Source organism: Mus caroli, chromosome 15, assembly GCF_900094665.2.
Source record: "Mus caroli chromosome 15, CAROLI_EIJ_v1.1, whole genome shotgun sequence".
In the NCBI taxonomy this organism is placed as follows: Eukaryota; Metazoa; Chordata; class Mammalia; order Rodentia; family Muridae; genus Mus; species Mus caroli.
In genome coordinates, this window is record NC_034584.1 from 64,021,064 (window position 1) to 64,040,020 (window position 18,957).

The following is an 18,957-nucleotide window of genomic DNA, read 5'->3' on the forward strand; positions in this document are numbered from 1 at the left end:
TGCCTGGAGCCAGAGACTTCTTCCTGCTCTTTCTTCCACTCAATGAAAAGTGGGAAGCTATGGAATTTATTTTGTTATCATCTACATTACCACAACTGCAAAACAAATTGCCTAGGGATAATCTAGATATGTTAGCGATGTCCTAAAACTAGGTTTTAATATGGTATAAATTACAACATCCTGACACAAGACTACATATGAGGCCTTAACAGCATAATAGTTCTAAAGTACCAGAAAGAACAGATAAAAGTCTGATGGACTAGAAAATACCAGGGTTTAACTCACATAAAATAAAAGGGACTACATGGGACTAGGGAGATGCCTCAGCTTTTAAGTATATGTGCTGTTCCAACATTGAATAATTGGAACTGTTACCACTATCCTTATTTTATGAATTTTATCATTTACCTTAATGTAAGCATAGAGAAGAACAGATAAGAAGTAATGTTTTCCTGATCAAAATCAGGAAAAGTAACATGGGAACAAAAGCTCAAAAGTGAATAGCTGGGAAGGGAGCAGAGTTTTGGTTCAGAGTTAGAGCACTGGCTGTTCTTCCAAAAGACTTGGATTGTGTTGGACTGGTGTTGATTCATTCACAAGACTCATACTACAGCTTACAAGAGTCTGTAACTCCAGTCCCAGGGAGTCTGAGCCCTCCTCCAGCCTGCACAGGCACTATGTGCATCAGATGCTCAGAGATACATTCAGGCAAAATACCCATACACAATCCAATGGTACCAGTTGTAATGTGATTCATCCTAGAATCCACGTAGTATGTCCCACAGATTCAGGTCATTAAAAACATGCCGCATATGTATCGAAAGATGACCTAGTCGGCCATCAATGGAGAGGCCCATTGGACTTGCAAACTTTATATGCCCCAATATAGGGGAATGCCAGGGCCAAAAGAATGGGAATGGGTGGGTAGGGAAGTGGGGGGCGCTATGGGGGACTTTTGGGATAGCATTGGAAATGTAATTGAGGAAAATATGTAATAAAAATATTAAAAATTAAAAAAAAACATGCAAACATTTTTTTCCTCAATTGGTATAGAAAAATGTCTCGTTGTTCAGTTCCCATTTGAGTTACACATTTTCTCAGTAGAGATTGAGACATAATTTGTTAATTGTGCATTCTTTGGTTCAGAGAACAGCCCCAGGGCAAGTGAAACAAACACCAGTCTATGTGAATGAGAACTTGATTTAAGACACTGGGGTTGGTTTGTTTGTTTCTTTTATTTTTGTTTTGTTTTCTAAAAATTGGTTATTTTGTTTATTTACATTTCAATTTTCTCCCCTTACCGGTTTCTTCTCTGAGAACTCCCCATCCCGAACCCCTTCCCCTGTCTCCCAGAGGTTGCTCCCTGACCCACATGCTCACTCCTGCCCTACCACTCTAGCATTTCCCTATGCTGGGACTTCAAGCCATCACAGGAGCAAGGACCGCCCCTACGTTTGATGCTAGACAAGACCACCCTCTCCTACATAGGCATCTGGAGCCATGGGTCCCTGATGTGTACTCTTTCATTGGAGGTTTAGTCCCTGGAAGCTCTGGAGGATCTGGTGGTTTGATAATGTTGTTCTTCCTATGAGTATGCAAACCCCTTCAGCTCCTTCAGTTCTTCCCCTAACTACCTCCATTGGGGTCCTCCTGCTCAGTCCGATGGCATCCTCATCTGTATCAGTAAGGCTCTGGCCAAGCCTCTCAGGAGACATTCATACCAGGCTCCTGTCAGCAAGTACCTCTTGGCATCAGCAATAGTGTCTGGGTTTCGTGTCTGCAGGTGGCATGGATATTTAGGCAGGGCAGTCTCTGGATGACCTTCACTTCAGTCTCTGCTCCAATCTTTGTTCCTGTATTTCCTTCAGACAGGAGCAATTTTGGGATACATTTTTGAGACAGGTGGGTTGCCCTGTTTGTTAACCATGGCTGTGCCTAACCTCTACAGGTTCTCTCTCCCTTTTGTTTGGTATTTCAACTAATGTCCTCTCTATTGGGTCCTGGAAGCCTATGCTTTTCTGACATTAAGACGCTGTTTTATTGAGATTTTTTTTTTTTTTTTTACAGGGGAGAGCACGAACGCAGTCCCCCACTACCACAAATTATGCAGTCGAGTTTCCCGCATTTGGGGAAATCGCAGGGGTCAGCACACCCTAAAGTGCAATGGGTGAGCCTCGCCCTGGGAAAACCACCTTCGTGATCATGGTATCTCCCCTGCCAGGTAAGTATTTTATTGAGATTTTTAATCACTGTAAAAAATACATAAGTGAACAACTTTAATTGAGACAAGCTGATAGCCAGGGATCTAAATATCCTTCAAAGACATATCACACTCCAGTGATATGTTTCCTTCACTTGACTCCCTTCCCATATCTCTAGCATCCCCCAACTCAGAAATTGAGTCTATTCATTGATTAAACTACAGATTACCTCAGAGGCCTAAAGATCTTATTGAGAGATCCCATCTCAGACACATCCTTGGTGTGTTTTATTAATCTCTTGGGTGTCTCTAAACTAATCAAGTTGTAAGAAACTTCATTACAGATATGATTAACAATCAAATCTGTAATCTTTCCTTATTTTATTTTTAGTTAATTCATTATGGTGTTAGATATCCCTAGCTTTATAGTTTTCACAAGACTGTAACATACTGTTCAGACCAGACTGGACTTAAATTTGCAGAGATTTTCAGGTCTCTGCAATTTAAGTGCTGAGATTATATGGGCACCGGCTTTAAGTAAAACAGATTCCCCTCCATCATGCAGGTCAGCTGCAAGAGAAAGGAACCATCCTACTCCTTTATGACTAACCATGGATAGAAAATTCTGCTGACAGTTGCAACTGGAACATGAATATTTGCAGGGGTATCTGTGGAGCAGCTCAATGCAGTTTCTGCAGCCACAGAGCATACAATGAATTAATTTCATTTTATTAAAACACTTCTTTAGATGTTCTGGTTCAGACACACTCTCTCTTTGTCCCCCAGCTCTCTCCTTTCTCTGTCCCTTTGTGCTTTGTCTGAAAAAAATCTCTACCCTCAAAGGGTTTGTCTTTGTATAAAGAACAAAATTAATATTTGTTTCTCTTAAGAAACAAAACAGAAGGCAGTTTTATTAAACTGATAAAATATAGTTATCATGATATTTACCATAAAGCAGTAGCATCTTTCTTGTGAGTTTAGAAATAAGTCTAGATATGGTCTATGACAACTGATGCTTAGCATACAGAAGATTATAGGCAACATAGAAAAATGAATGGATGAATAAATGAATAAAAGATGTAAGAATTATACAGAAACTCAATTGAAAGAAGCTTTGCAGAGAAAGGAATTTTTTCCAATGTAACCACTATTATTGTTAATAAATACTTAGCAAGAATGATCTTAAAAAGCATGAACAGCTTGTATCACACATATCAGCAATAATTTAAAAAATGGTAAAAATTCTATTTTCATTGAAAATGTAAGCTTCACTATTTATGGTGGCCACACTATGATTCTTGTGCTTGGTAGACACAGGTAGGTAGATCTTTGTGAGTTTGAGGCCAAAGTGAACTATTTAATGAGTTGTAGGACATCCAGGACTATGTAGTGAGACAATGTCTCAAACAAGTAAACAGTCAATGAAACAAAACAAAACAAAAAACCAGAATGTGTCCATAAACATAGACTTGTAAAATCACCATTGAGAAAGTTCTAACACTAAGTTGATACCCATAAAATCCACATCTAGCAGATAAACAAAGCAAGCTATTGAACTGGATGCTATGCTAACATATCTGTTTTAACAATGTATCCATATTAGCTTTCTAAAATGAAGTTTTCAGACCAATTTTAATAACTAGACAAACAGATTCAAAGCCATCTAGTACTCCTCTTCAGTCTCTTCAAGCATTCCATCTCAAATCTACATACATTTAACTGCAATTCTCTTTGGACCACAGAAGACTTCCGTGGTCTTCTATAAAATAGCTTATTCATTATTATGACTATTGACTATCCATTCCTATGCTTGCTGGGTCTTAAGATTTTTAAGACTTCAACTTTTCATATTCTTTGTTGTTGTTGTTGTTGTCCTAAGACAGTGTCTTTCAGTGTATGTGAGGCTGGTCTTGGATTTATTATTCTCTTTCCATACAGACATCCAATGTCATGCTCAATTTTATCCTGTGTATCAAAATTAGCATAAAGCAAACTATATTAGGAGCCAATTGATGTGATGCACATCAGTTGCTCTTGCTCTTCAGAATGCTGAAATGGGAAGGTCACTTCTCCTGCAACTGACATATATGTATAGATAAACATATAAACATTCCCACAATTTACATTTTATCACTGAATACGGACATATACCTACTTACAAATATTATATTCAGTTTTAAATACCTACATAACGTCATTACTTAATATTAGGATATATGTGTGTATTATGTAAAAATATATATTTTGTAAATAATTCTTAAATACATTGTATTGATACATATACATACATACAAACAAGAGAATTGGAGTAAACTTCCTTTCTAAAAATAGTATGTACCCATTTGTTGCTCCCCATTTATTCTTGTGGCCTAAACTTGTATACATGTTTGCATGAAACAGATGAATATCTGCCTGATTTTTTAACTGATGTCAGTTTTAAAAAGTCGGCAAACAGGAAACTATATATTTCCCTTTTGAGAATTTACTATAAAAAGTAGCTCTGATATTTTCCCTGTCAGTAGATATTTATCACCAGGGACTTAGTCACACATATCAATAAAACCTTTTAGACCCTGTTTCATAACATATTCATTCAAGATGAGAAGAGGTATATATATTCTGCCCCTAAGAATTTGTATTGATTTCAACTTCACCAGTCAAATATTATTACAACAAATAGAGAAGTGATGAAGGTGCCTTAACCACAGTGATTTGCTTACATTCATCCACTCACCTAGCATGGCTGGAACATCTATCTTGAGTCACACCTACTGAAAAGAGCTAAAGCCATAAATAACTGAAGGCTGCTAAGCAAATTTTTAGAAAATTGTACTGTTGCCATGATATTAAGGATGTGATTGACAAGACTTTAAACTTGAATGATATAATTAAAGTGAAAACACAATATATGGTGGTCATTCCCAATATGTTGTTTGTATTGTAGCTAGATGTAAGTAATTACTTGGCTACTGGTGTAAGGTTACCCTTAGCTGCTGGTAAAGTTCCTGTGGGTCCAAGTTAAAGAGCTATGAACTTGGCTGTTCTAGTATGCATCAACTATTTCATTTCTTACATATTTGACTTCTTATATAATTGGAGTGTTGAGTAATTATTATGATTGGTTTTAAAAACCTGAAAGTTAACAAGCATCAAAAATTGTCCAACTATAGTAATCTTGTGAACTAACCCTCCCTTCCTCCCTCCCTCCCTCCCTCCCCCCTCTCCCTAATTCCCTCTCTGTCTACCTTCCTCCCTCACTCTCTTTGTCTTATTCTCCATTGCTTTCTCTTTTCATTTCTCACTTTCGTTTTTTCTTGCTTGCTTCCTTCCTTCCATACTTCCCTGCCAATTTAAATGATTTTATCATATCAAATTTCACGCAGAAGCCACAAAACATATTAAGAGAAATATTGTTTTTAAAGAAAAATATATGGTGGAAATTAATTAAAAATTAAAGCTATAAATAAAAACTACATCTCAAACAATGAAAGAAACCTGCTAAATTAATTTAAAACCAAATAAAGGGGATGTGACAAAAAGGCCTCCAAGGAATAGGTCATGTTGAGATCTGCAAATTGGGAAAGGAATTGAAGAATATAAAGGGCATCAGAGTTCATGCCCAGGTTAGAATAACTTTAGATAGACACAAACAGGAAAGTGTATCTCAACGTACATACATACATACATACATGCATGCATGCATGCATATATACATAGAAGTAAAAATCAGAATAATATTTTATTGAAAAGAAGGTCTATAATAAAAGTTCACTCCAAATTAGAGAAGTTAGGTCCTCATCATGTCACCACTACAAGAAAAACTGATTATGTGACTCTAAACCATAAGAACTTAAAAGTTTATTTTATTGTGTTTACTTATTCATTTTAGTACAGTTGGCATGTTCTTGTACATGTTGTTGGTATGGTGCTCATTTGGAATTCAGATGACAACCTGCAGGAGTCAGTTATATCCTTCTACCTGGTGGGCTCTGGGGCTCTAGCTCAGGTTATCAGGCTTGGCAGCAAAGTCCTATACAAGTTAAGTTAGCTCAGAATCTGCCAAACAAGAGTTTTAATGTGAAATAAGTAAGGCCAGTTAATATTTTTATTCTTCAGAAATTTAGTTTCTAAGAATGATGTATTGAGTCAGGGTAAAGGGATTTTTTTAAATTATATACCGTACTTCCTATTAAAGACCACTGAGTCTTTAACCAAAAAACTACACATTATCTTCTTCATAATATACTTGGCAATTTGCAGATTAAGACAGCATCATACTCTTCATATCTCTGTTTCTCAATTTAAAGGTCAATGAGTCCATAATATCTGTTTATAGTTCATGATGGGCTGATTGTTTTTTCTTTGAATCTGTTTGAATACCTCTTTTGTCCTTTATATTCACACAGAAGCTCTGAGGACTAACCTACTCTGAGGGAAATCCTACTTTCAGTTAAATGCAGAAAGAAATGTCAATCACCAGTGATATTTATTCAGAAAATTAAAATCAGCATCAAAGATAGGCATGTTCTACAGTGAGCTCTCATCTCCATTGAGTATAGGATAAACAGCTAACATTCTATAAACAGAAAATGCCACAAGATCTATTTTCCCCATAGGGAATTTGAGGTTTTGTTAGGAGTTCAGAGTAAAAACTAAGTCTATGTATCAACCTATTTATTGCTCTATTTGTGTGTCTATCTAGCTGTTCATATTGATATGCATTTGCCCAAATAAGAATGCTTCTTTTTGTTTTTTGTTCAGAAAAAGGTGCTGGATGAAAATATCAGGACTCTAAAAGAAAACACCATGTGTCAATGTAAGTAGATTTTCTGTTCTTTACAACACAACACCTCACGGAAGGGAAGGAACCTTAATAAGAAATAGATTTCAGTGCATTTGGAATCTCACGGTTGAGGGTGAATATCACAGACTAAGAGAAAAAAAAGTCCATCCAGATATTTCTCATTCTGAGTAAAATGGAAAACTAAAACAGAGAATTTATTAACACAATAGGGACAGTAGGAGTTATTCAGAGCTATTATTTATCCAGTGATGACCACTCTTGATTCTGCTATTCAAAACTACCCCAAAGGCAGGTTATAAATGACTTCAAGTAACTAGAGACAAAACACTGGGTGGGTGGGACTCATGCAAGCAAGAGAAGATTGGAACACAACTAATGGTCTCCTCTTTGAAATCATGATTATGGCAAAGTTGTCTAATAACAAAGGCATCACCCAGTAACATAGACAGTGGGCATTATATAGCCTCTCACGGCATATTAGCTGAGTATCTGAAAGAATGTGGTGGTATATGAGGTGAACTTCAAATGGCCTGTAGTGCCATGTGAAGTAAGCTTCTGATAGTTCGTAATGGTATAAAAACACTGTCGCCCAAAACCATGTGCACTGATATAATCATCTGTGCTTATTTCATTTACTTCTACATTAGAACCTAAGAGAAATCTAGTTATTTTGAGCTGTAGACTATGGCAAAAAAATATTAGAACATATTGTGGACATTTGCAACCAATTCTTTTGTGATCCTGAGCAATTGGAATGTATCATATTCTCTCAAGTTTTGAACTGGTAAGTTCTATACAGAAGGTAGGCTAGAAAAAAAAGGTATATTGGATAACAACCCCATTCTGCCTACAAGTCACCATAGCCTCTGTGTACCTCATTTCCCTATCTGAACAGAAGGAGGAAAATGAACTTCTACTGTTGTTTTGAGGGACAAAGTAGGACAAAATGTGATAAAAGCTGGGAGGCGGGTTATGCAATGCTTCTTTTAAAAAGGGGGTATTTTAATCTAGAGAGTATATGTAGCAAACTCAAGTAATTCTCTATGAAGTAAATAATCCTCATATGCTACAAATATTCAATACCATGTAAGATGAGGAAACATTAATATATACTTGAGATTTAAAGGGCTATTTAAAATGTTTGCCACTGAGTGCCAAGTGGAACCCCAAATGGGAACCTATTCTAAGAAAATATGCTAAAACAAATGAATGAAACTTGTGGTGCAGTGGAATTTGAATCTGCGCCATCTTTAAAATATCAGTATGTTATCTTAGTTTATTTACTGATTTTGACAGTTGCTCTTCAACCATATAAATATGCTCCTCAAGCATATACCCCTATAGATGTTCCTTAAGAACATTTGAATACCTAGGGGAAATCTTCTGGCATCAATTTTTTTAGTCACTAATGAAAACTATCTCGTTTGAGTTGAGGATATTTCCTCACCAGTGGAAATCAAACATTGTAGCTGAATGTAGTGTTGGTGTAGCTACTGGCCATTAAGCCCAGGGCCTAGAACTCTAACCAGAGGTCTTCATATTAGACTTGTCCACAGACTCATTTCTTCCACTGTCCCAATCTGCTCTTTGTCATTGGCAAATTTCATATAGCAAAAGCTGTCTCTAGTGTTTGATTCCAGAAAACCAAATTTGCAAATGCAAGATGGGGAGCAATCTGAGAAATGGAAGAATAAAATGAATTTTTGTAATTAACACATTTCACCTTTCTTATAGGATCACATTGCTGGCAAGAGGCTCAAATGTCTTGGCAGCATTACCCAGAGAAGCACAGTACAGAAAGCATTCACTACATATGGGAACGACTGAAGCTACAGGACAGTGGTGTTGGATAAGCACTGCTTAGTGATCTGTGTGAGGTAGGGAAAGCTGCATGATGAAGAAAAGGTCAGGTGTGAACTTAAACAACTCCTTTGGGGGAGGGGGCATATTAGGAATTGTCTCTAGTTGTCCCATAAAAGAAAATACTGGAAATTACCAAGAATCATCTTTAAATGTTAAAAATGGTAAATCACCCAACAAATAACTGTTTTACATAAAGATGTATTTACATAAATACCTGGAGGAGAAAAGCCTGAAACCCTTAACACATTGGGCAGAACTATTTGGATTTACTGAGGAAAAGATTTTGATCCAACAGATTCCTCAGAGTTCATTAGAGTCTATAACTGTGACCCATCCCTGCCTATTGAGCTATTACTACCCACACACTGGAGGGAAACACAGAGGAAGAATCTCCTCAGAGTATGCTTTCTTCTTTTGGATATACCCTACATAAGAGATTCAATTGCCTCTGAACCACTGAGGGATGTCCTTACCAGAGAAGAGGAAAAAAAAAACACTTGACTTGGGGTTGTGGTGTGTGTGTGTGTGTGTGTGTGTGTGTGTGTGTGTGTGTGTGTGTAATATAAAGGTGCCTAACAAATGCATTAACATAGCACATTTAACTGGGAAGATTTTAAATGGTGTATGAGGGCCCTATTTTGAACATATTTAAATCTTTTGAAAGGTTCTTCAAACATGATGTAGGGCTAGCAGTCTAACTCAGTGGATGAGTGTTTTCCAGGAAGCCCAATGACTTGAATTTTTTTGTGGAACCACACGGTAAAAGTAGAGAAAGAATCCTACACATTGTCTTCGAATGTACATATATTTGTGCATGTGCTGACATGTTAGAAAAATACACATGATTTTAAAAATTAAAAAGAATCTTAGTGTGGAATTTTCAAAGAACATATCCAATAAAGTTATCTCCTCTTATAAAAGTGTAGGAATTGCTGGGGAAGATAGAAAAAGAAATAACTGAGACTGAAGAACATTAATAATGCTTCCATATACATAGTACATTCCCAGGACACTGTCTAGGTGACCAAGTTTCTTAGAGAAGTTCTAAGGGCATGTAATTAGGAAAAGCTACAATGAATGAAATACCCAATGTTGCCTTCCCTTGGTAAGCCAAAATTGATATTAGAGGTTCATGCTAAAATCCTGGCTTACACATAGCAATATGAATGACAGCATGTGGGGAAATAAAAACCTATTAACGTTTAAAGCTTTAGAAATGGCAGTATTATAAAAAAGCAGAAAGTCTAAGATGTTAGCTAACGGGACATAAGCCACATATAGTTATAGACACAGAATAGAGTATAAGTTCTCACATAATACATCATTTCTACTTTGTTGTCAAGTAATTTTATTCTTTGCTTATCATCTGTACTTACTGTCCTACTAGACCTTTGAGATAACCTACAGGAAGTGTTAATCTGGAAGCATCATCTGGGAGGGCTGCAAGAACCTAAATTAAATGCTTTAATCCAAGACTTTTATAATATAACATGTCAAACAGGAATATTATTGATATCCAGGTAACCAAAGATGTTAGCAGGTGTGTCCCACCTTTTTATCATATTTAATTCATTCTGAAGGAAGACATTGCCCCGCTTTAATTTTCTCTGGAGTCACACTATGAGTCCTGCTAAAAGGAAAGCTGTAAACTTTCACTCCTTTGTGTCTAAAACCTATAGGTAGAAAAGCTAGAGTACTTTCTGGTTAAATCTCTGATCTAAATATAAGGTAGTTAGATGCCAGCATTTATTTAAAGAAAATGAAATTATCTGTGCAGTAAAATTTGACATAATAATATCAGTGACCTCTACTATAAGCTCCATAAGTGTTTCTTAGTGTCTCATTGGCTGTAGGGTAACAGGTACAGAAGAGACCTTGGGGATGAGTTGGTCAGACCTTTAGGATAATGATTTTGTATGTACCCTGTGTAATTCATTGAGATTAGAAAAGTTAAGCAAAAGAGAATGTGGGTTGTGGAAAGAGAAAGGTGAGCAGCATTGACAACCCAGAGTTAATGCCCTGTTGACAACTATTTAACTTTTGACTATTCGCCTTCTAAATTCCTGGATGGACAGAAAGCTTAATCGAATCCACAAAGATCAGTTGTTCAAATGTTTATTGGGGTAGAGATGGTGAAAGTAATATATAGAGTACTTTATACATGGATCTGTGCTTCCCATATATCTTTGGAGGAGAAGGATGCAAAAGAGTTTGAATGACTCACATAAAATCAGAGAAGACTACCCAATGGGATCTGCACACTTTATCATTCCTTTGGGTAGAGGATACTCTAAACAAATGCTGAGTGTCATGGGGCCCTAACATCTGGCCATGTCAGCCTGGAAAGAAGATTTTTATACTTCTGATTTCTCCTGTGAGAATTAGAAATAATGAGAGAAGGTATAAGAACATTCGCTTGATGGTCACAATAGCAGTGGAAGCCTCTCAGAACGGGAAACAGAGAATAGTTTGCACCTGGACATTAGTTCTGAGTTTAGATGATATTCTGGCACATATTTAGGCACTCCGACAGTTATGCTACCTCTGTAAATAAAATTGGCCAACAATGCAAGTAGACCTTAATGTCATGACCAGTGATCCTTCATATGATATTTTCTAGACACTAAGGTGCTAATAGACCAAGGAAGGATTTGCATACTCTGTTCCTTCACTAAAATACCATTCATAGCACATACATATATATATATATATATATATATATATATATATATATATATATATATATATATNAGAGAGAGAGAGAGAGAGAGAGAGAGAGAGCCTCAACAAGCTTCAAGATGCATCACATACCAGTTAGGTCAGTGTTGGAGATCTTGGAAAATTGGAACAGGCCAAAAAAGAGGGGGTTCCTGCAGAAATCCAAAGACAGCTGAAGAAGCTCATACTTTCCCAAGCTTCATGTGCCAAAACTATATACTCACACTAAGACTCTGCATATGACCTCTGGATTGCCCATTTATAGGTAGAGTTCGAGAAAAGTTAAAGTTGCTTATGAAACTTTTTTTTTTTTGCCATCCTCCAAGCCTCATGAACAGGATGGAATCCAATATGGGATCTAAAGTTTCTCCATCCATCTGTTGCTAATTAAAAAGAATGCCAAGGAACATATGGCCATGGAAATATCCGAAAAGGAAACAATGAATGAGCAAGAGTGAACTAAGGACAGATCTCAGTCCTCCTGTTCCTATTAAGTATCGGCAGATCCTCTAAAGGGAAAAATAACCTGAAAAAAAAAAAGCATTATACAGAGCACACAACCCATGATGTTCCTACATCTCATTGTTTACATGATAGTTTTGATATTCAATGCACACATTATACTTCAGAACATCCACTAATAGAGTATTATTAGTCTTTCTCTCTATAAATGTAGGGCAGCGATGTATGGTATATACTGCATCTATTTTATTAGTGTCCATTTTCTTTCTACTGCACAGGAGTCTTAAATAGTCTTATTTTATTGTACCTTCATAGATATAACTACTCACCTTGCTGAAATCACCCTGGTAAGCAAGTCCAGTGAGGCTGAGGCCCAAGTCCTCGCCTGTTTGTTTATTAGACTTTAGCATCATTCTCAGTGCTATATGCCCTAATCAGTGCAGAGCCAAATAAGTATTTCAAAAGTAGCAATTTTCACCAATGCACAGGGCCAACCAAAATCATCTCAAAAACGAAGATGTGGATATGTCTGCTATCTTGTCTTCTTGGCCCAGTTCTTCCCAGTGGAATCTTTATTTAAGACAATTATTTGGGATTCTCTTTACACACAAGGCTCCTTTGTGGTTCTGGGCGATCTACTGTGCTTTTTTCACTAAATTTAATTCAAACTCTGGGCACATTTTTTTTAAAGAATAGTAGGAGTTAAAAAAGAACATAATAATAAGCCCTAACACATTTAATTTAGAAATAGTGTTTGAACTAAATAAACATTACATGCAAGACTCTGGGACATTTTTTTTTCTTTTCAGATATTTATTTCATTTAAAATAAATTAATTCAATGGCAGTGTTTCAACTCTTTAGTTAATAGAGACTTTGTAAAAATTGACACACTATATTTAGGAAGAAGCCCGTGAGACATTGTCCCGAGCTATCATTCTCGCTGGCAAGAACACACTTGGACAACCAGAACCTTCTGCAGGAAAAGCTTTATTGCTTCTTCAGGAGGGAAGACCCCGACCCCGGAAAATGGGGTCGCTTATATAGCCCTCAACCATGGCGTTTCAGCACCTGATGTGGCGTGTCAGCTCCTGATTCGTTGCTCGCCCATCACCCCACTACTATGTCCCAAGATGGGCAATGACTAAGTGTGAGTTCACTCTCGCACTTACGCACAAGGCTTGTTTACTAGTTAGGCACACCGGAGGCCAGCACCATCTTATAATGGCGATCACTCATGGCATGGCTCTCCACAAGACACAAAGATTTGAACCAACAAAGAAACCACTGCATTTGTAGGCTTAAAGCACAGAGCACAAATATGGACAATAATACATAAGCTTCTTTGTAAAACTACCAAACCCAGAAAAGTTTTACTGATACTAGTAACCATAAAATATTCTCATCTTTATCTCGTATGTCAAAAATTTATAAGCACATCTTTTGCAGATTATATGAACCTTTTATCTACAACTAAACATGGTAGTATGCAGGTCTTGTTGTACAGTTGAACACAAAATGTTCTTGTAAAGTTAGGACATAATACAGTAAATGCTGTATATTAATCTAGGTGGGATGACAGTTTTGTTAATTCTGGCTATATAGTCTTCAGTGAATTGGTAAATCATCGCCATCTTTAATTTTCCTGTTGGTTATGTGGAAAAAACAGTGCAAGCTTTAATATATTGTTTTCTTCTTGCCGTAGGTGGGAATTAACAGAGACACAACTATACTATGTACTGATAGTGAGAGATCTTGTAGTAATCAGCCCTAAATGGGGTATTTTAATAAATTTTCTCCTCCCAGACTTATGGATCTATGTAGAAGTGAAGGCAGAAATATCAAAGAGCCAGAGGTGGTAGGTGGCTCCAAGGAAATAATATCTTCTAGACATGATAGTATTTGTACACATATAAATTTACAGACAGTCTGACAGTACATATAAGACTTGCACATATACAAGAAGGCAAATTCCAAGCACAGATAGGAGAAGTGGACCCAAATCCCAGCTAATAAACACTCTGTTGTGAATTATGACTTTCTGAAAGAGAGATAAGTCAGTTTTCTACAATGGACTTTCACTGATTATATCAACCACATTGAAGGACAAGTGAACATGCCCAGGAATGGTTTGCTACTGCGAAACAAAGTTGATTGTTTTCTTTTCTCTTCCTTTCTTTTCTTTTCTTTTCTTTTCTTTTCTTTTCTTTTCTTTTCTTTTCTTTTCTTTTCTTTTCTTTTCTTTTCTCTTCTCTTCTCTTCTCTTCTCTTCTCTTCTCTTCTTTTTTCTTTTAATTTTTCTTTTTTTATTGTTTTTGAAGAAATTTATTAATTTTTAAAATTGCTTTATTAGGTATTTTCTTCATTTACATTTCAAAAGCTATGTCAAAAGTCCCCTATACCCTCCCCCCACCCTGCTCTCCTACCCACCCACTCTCACTTCTTGGCCCTGGCTTGGCTTGGCTTGGCTTGGCTTGGCTTGGCTTGGCTTTGCTTTTTGTTTTTTGGATTTGATTTGGGTTTTTTTGTTGTTGTTGTTTTGGTTTCTTTCTTTCTTGTTTTTTTTTTTTTCATTTTTATTGGTTATTTTATTTACATTTAAAATGTTATTCCCTCCCCAGATTCCCCTCCCCAAGTTCCCTTTCCCCTCCTCTCCCCCCTGCCTCTATGAGCATATTGCCCCACATACCCATGTATTCCTGCCTCAGTGGCCTAGCATTCCCCTATCCTGAGTCATCAAGCCTCCAAAGGATGATGGGGCACCCCTCCCAGTGATGCCAGATTCTGTGATTTTATGTGTTTTTATTTTATTAACCTTTAATGGATCTGCTTTTTAATTTTTGGTAGTTCTTGTTATTGCTTTTGTAATTTTGTTTTGTTTGTTTTGTTTGTTTTGAAAGAGAAAGAGAGAGCATGGATTTAAGAAGGTAGGGTAAAGAAAATGAACTGGGAAGACTGACAAATGAGATAAAAATATATTTATGAGAAATTCAAAAATAATAAAAGATGTAATAGAAATGAAGCAATAAAAGTTAGATAATAAAACGTATATATGGGATGGAGGAATAGTCAATTAACTTTCTACTTCTATTTCTTGCTTTCATATTCTAGAGTTTCTGTTACCTATAAGGTGAACTATCTGTTATGACTGATATTCAGTAAAGACTACTTACTACAATGGGTGGGGTATGTGATGGATGAGGGATAGGTAGAAACATATATACATCTTTTAACTTATAATTAGGATAGTCTAATATTAAATTAAATATGTTATAATGCTCTCCTGTAAATGGGACACTATTTTTTGAAAGAGCTGATAACATTTAAACGGATAAATTTAAGGAACACACATGGTGACACACTGTGCATGACAAAGCACAGAAAGTGAGAACTTATGGTCTGAGTTGCAAAGCCTAGCATTATGTTGGAATCACACTGACATTTCTTCATTGTCAAATATATGCCATTTTTGTTTCTTCTTGAGTTAAAATGCTGAAGACAGGTCAATTAATTTTATCATAATCACACAGAATACAATTATGGATAGTTAAATCCAGATTCCAAGGGTACAGAATCCAAGGTGGTAAATGCTCTATAAATCCAGTAGTTTACCTTTTATTTTTAAGAATGTATGTTTCATTTTCTTTTGCTTTGTGTCTTTTATACATTTAAAAAAATTCTTGTCTACTCCATGAAAATCTAAAGGAAATGCTGGGACAAAATTGGATCAGAGACTGAAGGAAAGGCCATCCAGAGACTGCCCAACTTGGACTCCATCCCATATCCAGGCACCAAATCCCGACATTATTTCTAATGCCATATTGTATTTGTAGACAGGAAACTGGCTTGGCTTTCCTCTGAGAGGTTCTACCAGCACCTAACTGAGACAGATGTAGATATAGCCAGCCATTGGACTGAGCGCTAGGAAGTTAGGGGAATGACTGAAGGAGCTGAAGGGGATTGCAACCCCATAGGAAGAGCAACAATATCAACTAACCAGAAACATCAGAGCTCCCAGAGCCTAAGCCACCAACCAAAGAACATACATAAGCTTATATGTGGCCCCTACTACATATGTAGCAGAAGATTTCTGTGTCTGGCCTGGGTGGGAGGGGATGCACTTCGTCCAGTGGAGGCTTAATCCCCCAGAGAAGGGGGATTCTAGAGGGGTGAGTTGGGAGTGGATGGACTTGTGGTGGAGGAGCACCATCTTAAGGGCAAAGGGGAGGGATGTGGGGGGTAGGAGTCTTATGGGGAGGTACCAGGGAGGGAGACAACATTTGAAATATAGTAAATAAAATAATAAAAAAGTAAAAGGAAAGTGAATCACACAGTGTTGTTTTTTACACTTCTCATAATAATGCCAAAGACATCTAAACGTGATATAATAATCAAGCCTTTCCCACAATACTTCACATGACCCTTCATCTAAAATCATCTGGCTACATACTTGTGAAACTAACTCCACTACCTTCACTTTGTTTCATGTTAGTACTAATAGATTTATCACAGTATCTACTATATTATCTTAAACCTCTGGCTTTAGAAAAATCAATGCTAAAATGTGACTCTTTCAACCTTTTTAGTTCCCATTTTATTTTTATTCTCTATTCTTTGATTTCTCCACAAAACTTAGAAGCAAAATTTCACTTTATATGTATGCAAAAAAACACACCCTAACATATAAGTTGTAGTATTGATTTTGATTTGTTGAATGGAAAGACAGGTGTCAGAAGATTGATACTTTTATAATATTGATTCTTCCTATCAATGAACTAATTGAACATTATGATGTGGACGTAAAACTTATGAAGGATGCCTTGTTTTAGATATAGATGCTTTATTCTCTTTCTACTCTGTGACTCTGTGTGTAAGTAGCATTACTCTTCTTTTATTAGGTTTATGCTCAGCAACTTGGGAATAGATTTCATCATGCATTATATTAATTGTATCCTATTACAAAAATATCTTTTTGACATTATTGATTTTGTATTTTGAAACATTATAAATAAACATTCTTTTGTTCTTTGAAAATTTTACACATGTATACACTGTATCTTTTTTTAAAATTAGGTATTTTCTTCATTTACATTTCAAGTGCTATCCCAAAAGTCCCCCATACCCTCTCCACCCAACCCCCCTAACCACCCACTCCCACTTCTTGGCCCTGGCGTTCCCCTGTACTGAGGCATATAAGTTTGCATGACCAATGGACCACTCTTTCCACTGATGGCCGATTAGGCCATCTTCTGATACATATGCAGCTAGAGACATGAGCTCCTGGGGTACTGGTTAGTTCATACTTTTGTTCCACCAATAGCATTGCAGATCCCTTTAGCTCCTTGGGTACTTTCTCTAGCTCCTCCATTGGGGGCCCTGTGATCCATCCAATAGCTGACTGTGAGCATCCACTTCTGTGTTTGCTAGGCCCCGGCGTAGTTTCACAAGAGACAGCTATATCAGGGTCCTTTCAGCAAAATCTTGCTAGTGTATGCAGTGGTGTCAACGTTTGGAGTCTGATTATGGGATGGACCCCCGGATATGGCAGTCTCTATATGGTCCATCCTTTTGTCTCAGCTCCAAACTTTGTCTCTGTAACTCTTTCCATGGGTATACACTGTATCTTATCATCCACCCCATAGCATGGACTCTGAGTAAGGGGTCTGCAAAACCAAGAAAGCTTCCATAATTTTTATTTTTTTCCTTGAAAAACAATAGACACATAATGAGATCACATTGCAATTAGATTACGGTTGGGGTTCAAGGGCATTGTGAACACTATTGGCTTCATCATGGCTTCATAGGTTATGGCCCTACTGCGAATGCAGATATATTGTCACCTTTGATACACAGGTTGTAGATATGGTGAAAAACAAAAACTAAAACTAACAACAAAACAAAAAAATAAAACAAAGCAAACCACCACCACCACCACAACAAAAACAAAAACAAAAGCAAAGCAAAACAAAACGATAAAAAACAACCAACCAATAAAAGCCTGTTGTGTCTTCGTTGAAGTAGGTCTGTTACTTCAATTCTTCTTCTATGAGCCATAAACATGGTAATGTGAGTATGACTTTTATCACATAATCAGACCATTGCTTTACTTTCATAGTACTGTGAATCACTGAAATTGTGATAAAGATTGTTCTGAGACTTCTCTTTTGAGACTAGCCTTCAAATTCAACCTAGAAAGTCACGAGTTGAAGGCTTTACTTTTCTTATTTTTATTTTACTGGTTTCCCCTCTGAGAACCTCCCATCCCACCCCCTTCCCCTGTCTCCACAATGGCGATCCCCCACTCACACACCCACTCCAAGTCCAAAACCCTAGAATTCCCCTACACTGGGGCATCAAGCCTTCACAGGACCAAGGGCCATCCATCCATTTGATGCCAGACAAGGCCATCCTCTGCTAAATATGTGGCTAGGGTCATGGGCCACTCCATGTGTAGTCTTTGGTTCATAGTTTAGTCTCTGGGAGCTCTGGAGGGCCTGGTTTATTGATATTATTGTTCTTCCTATGGGGTTGCAAACCCCTTCAGCTCCTTTAGTCCTTTCTCTAGCTCCTCCATTAGGGACCCTGTGTTTAGTCTAATGGTCAGCTGAGAGCATCTGCTTCTGTATTTGTCAGGCTCTAGCAGAGCCTCTCTAGAGACCTCCATACCTGGCTACTTTCAACAAACACTTCCTGGAATCTACAATAGTGTCTGGGTTTGGTGGCTGTGTATCAGATGGATCTTTAGTTGGGGCAGTCTCTGGATGGCCTTTCCTTCAGTCTCTGCTCCACTCTTTTTTTTTTATTATTATGTATTTTCCTCAATTACATTTCCAATGCTATCCCAAAAGTCCCCCATACCCCCCCAACTTCCCTACCCACACATTCCCATTTTTTGGCCCTGGCATTCCCCT

General features: G+C 37.1%; 1 non-coding gene across 1 annotated transcript; it reads right to left on the bottom strand.

Annotated features, from left to right (window-relative positions):
- Positions 1-2,064: 2,064 nt before the first annotated feature.
- Positions 2,065-2,229, bottom strand: LOC115029537. Its single transcript, XR_003835096.1, has one exon. It is a non-coding gene; the product is annotated as a U1 spliceosomal RNA (small nuclear RNA).
- Positions 2,230-18,957: the final 16,728 nt, after the last annotated feature.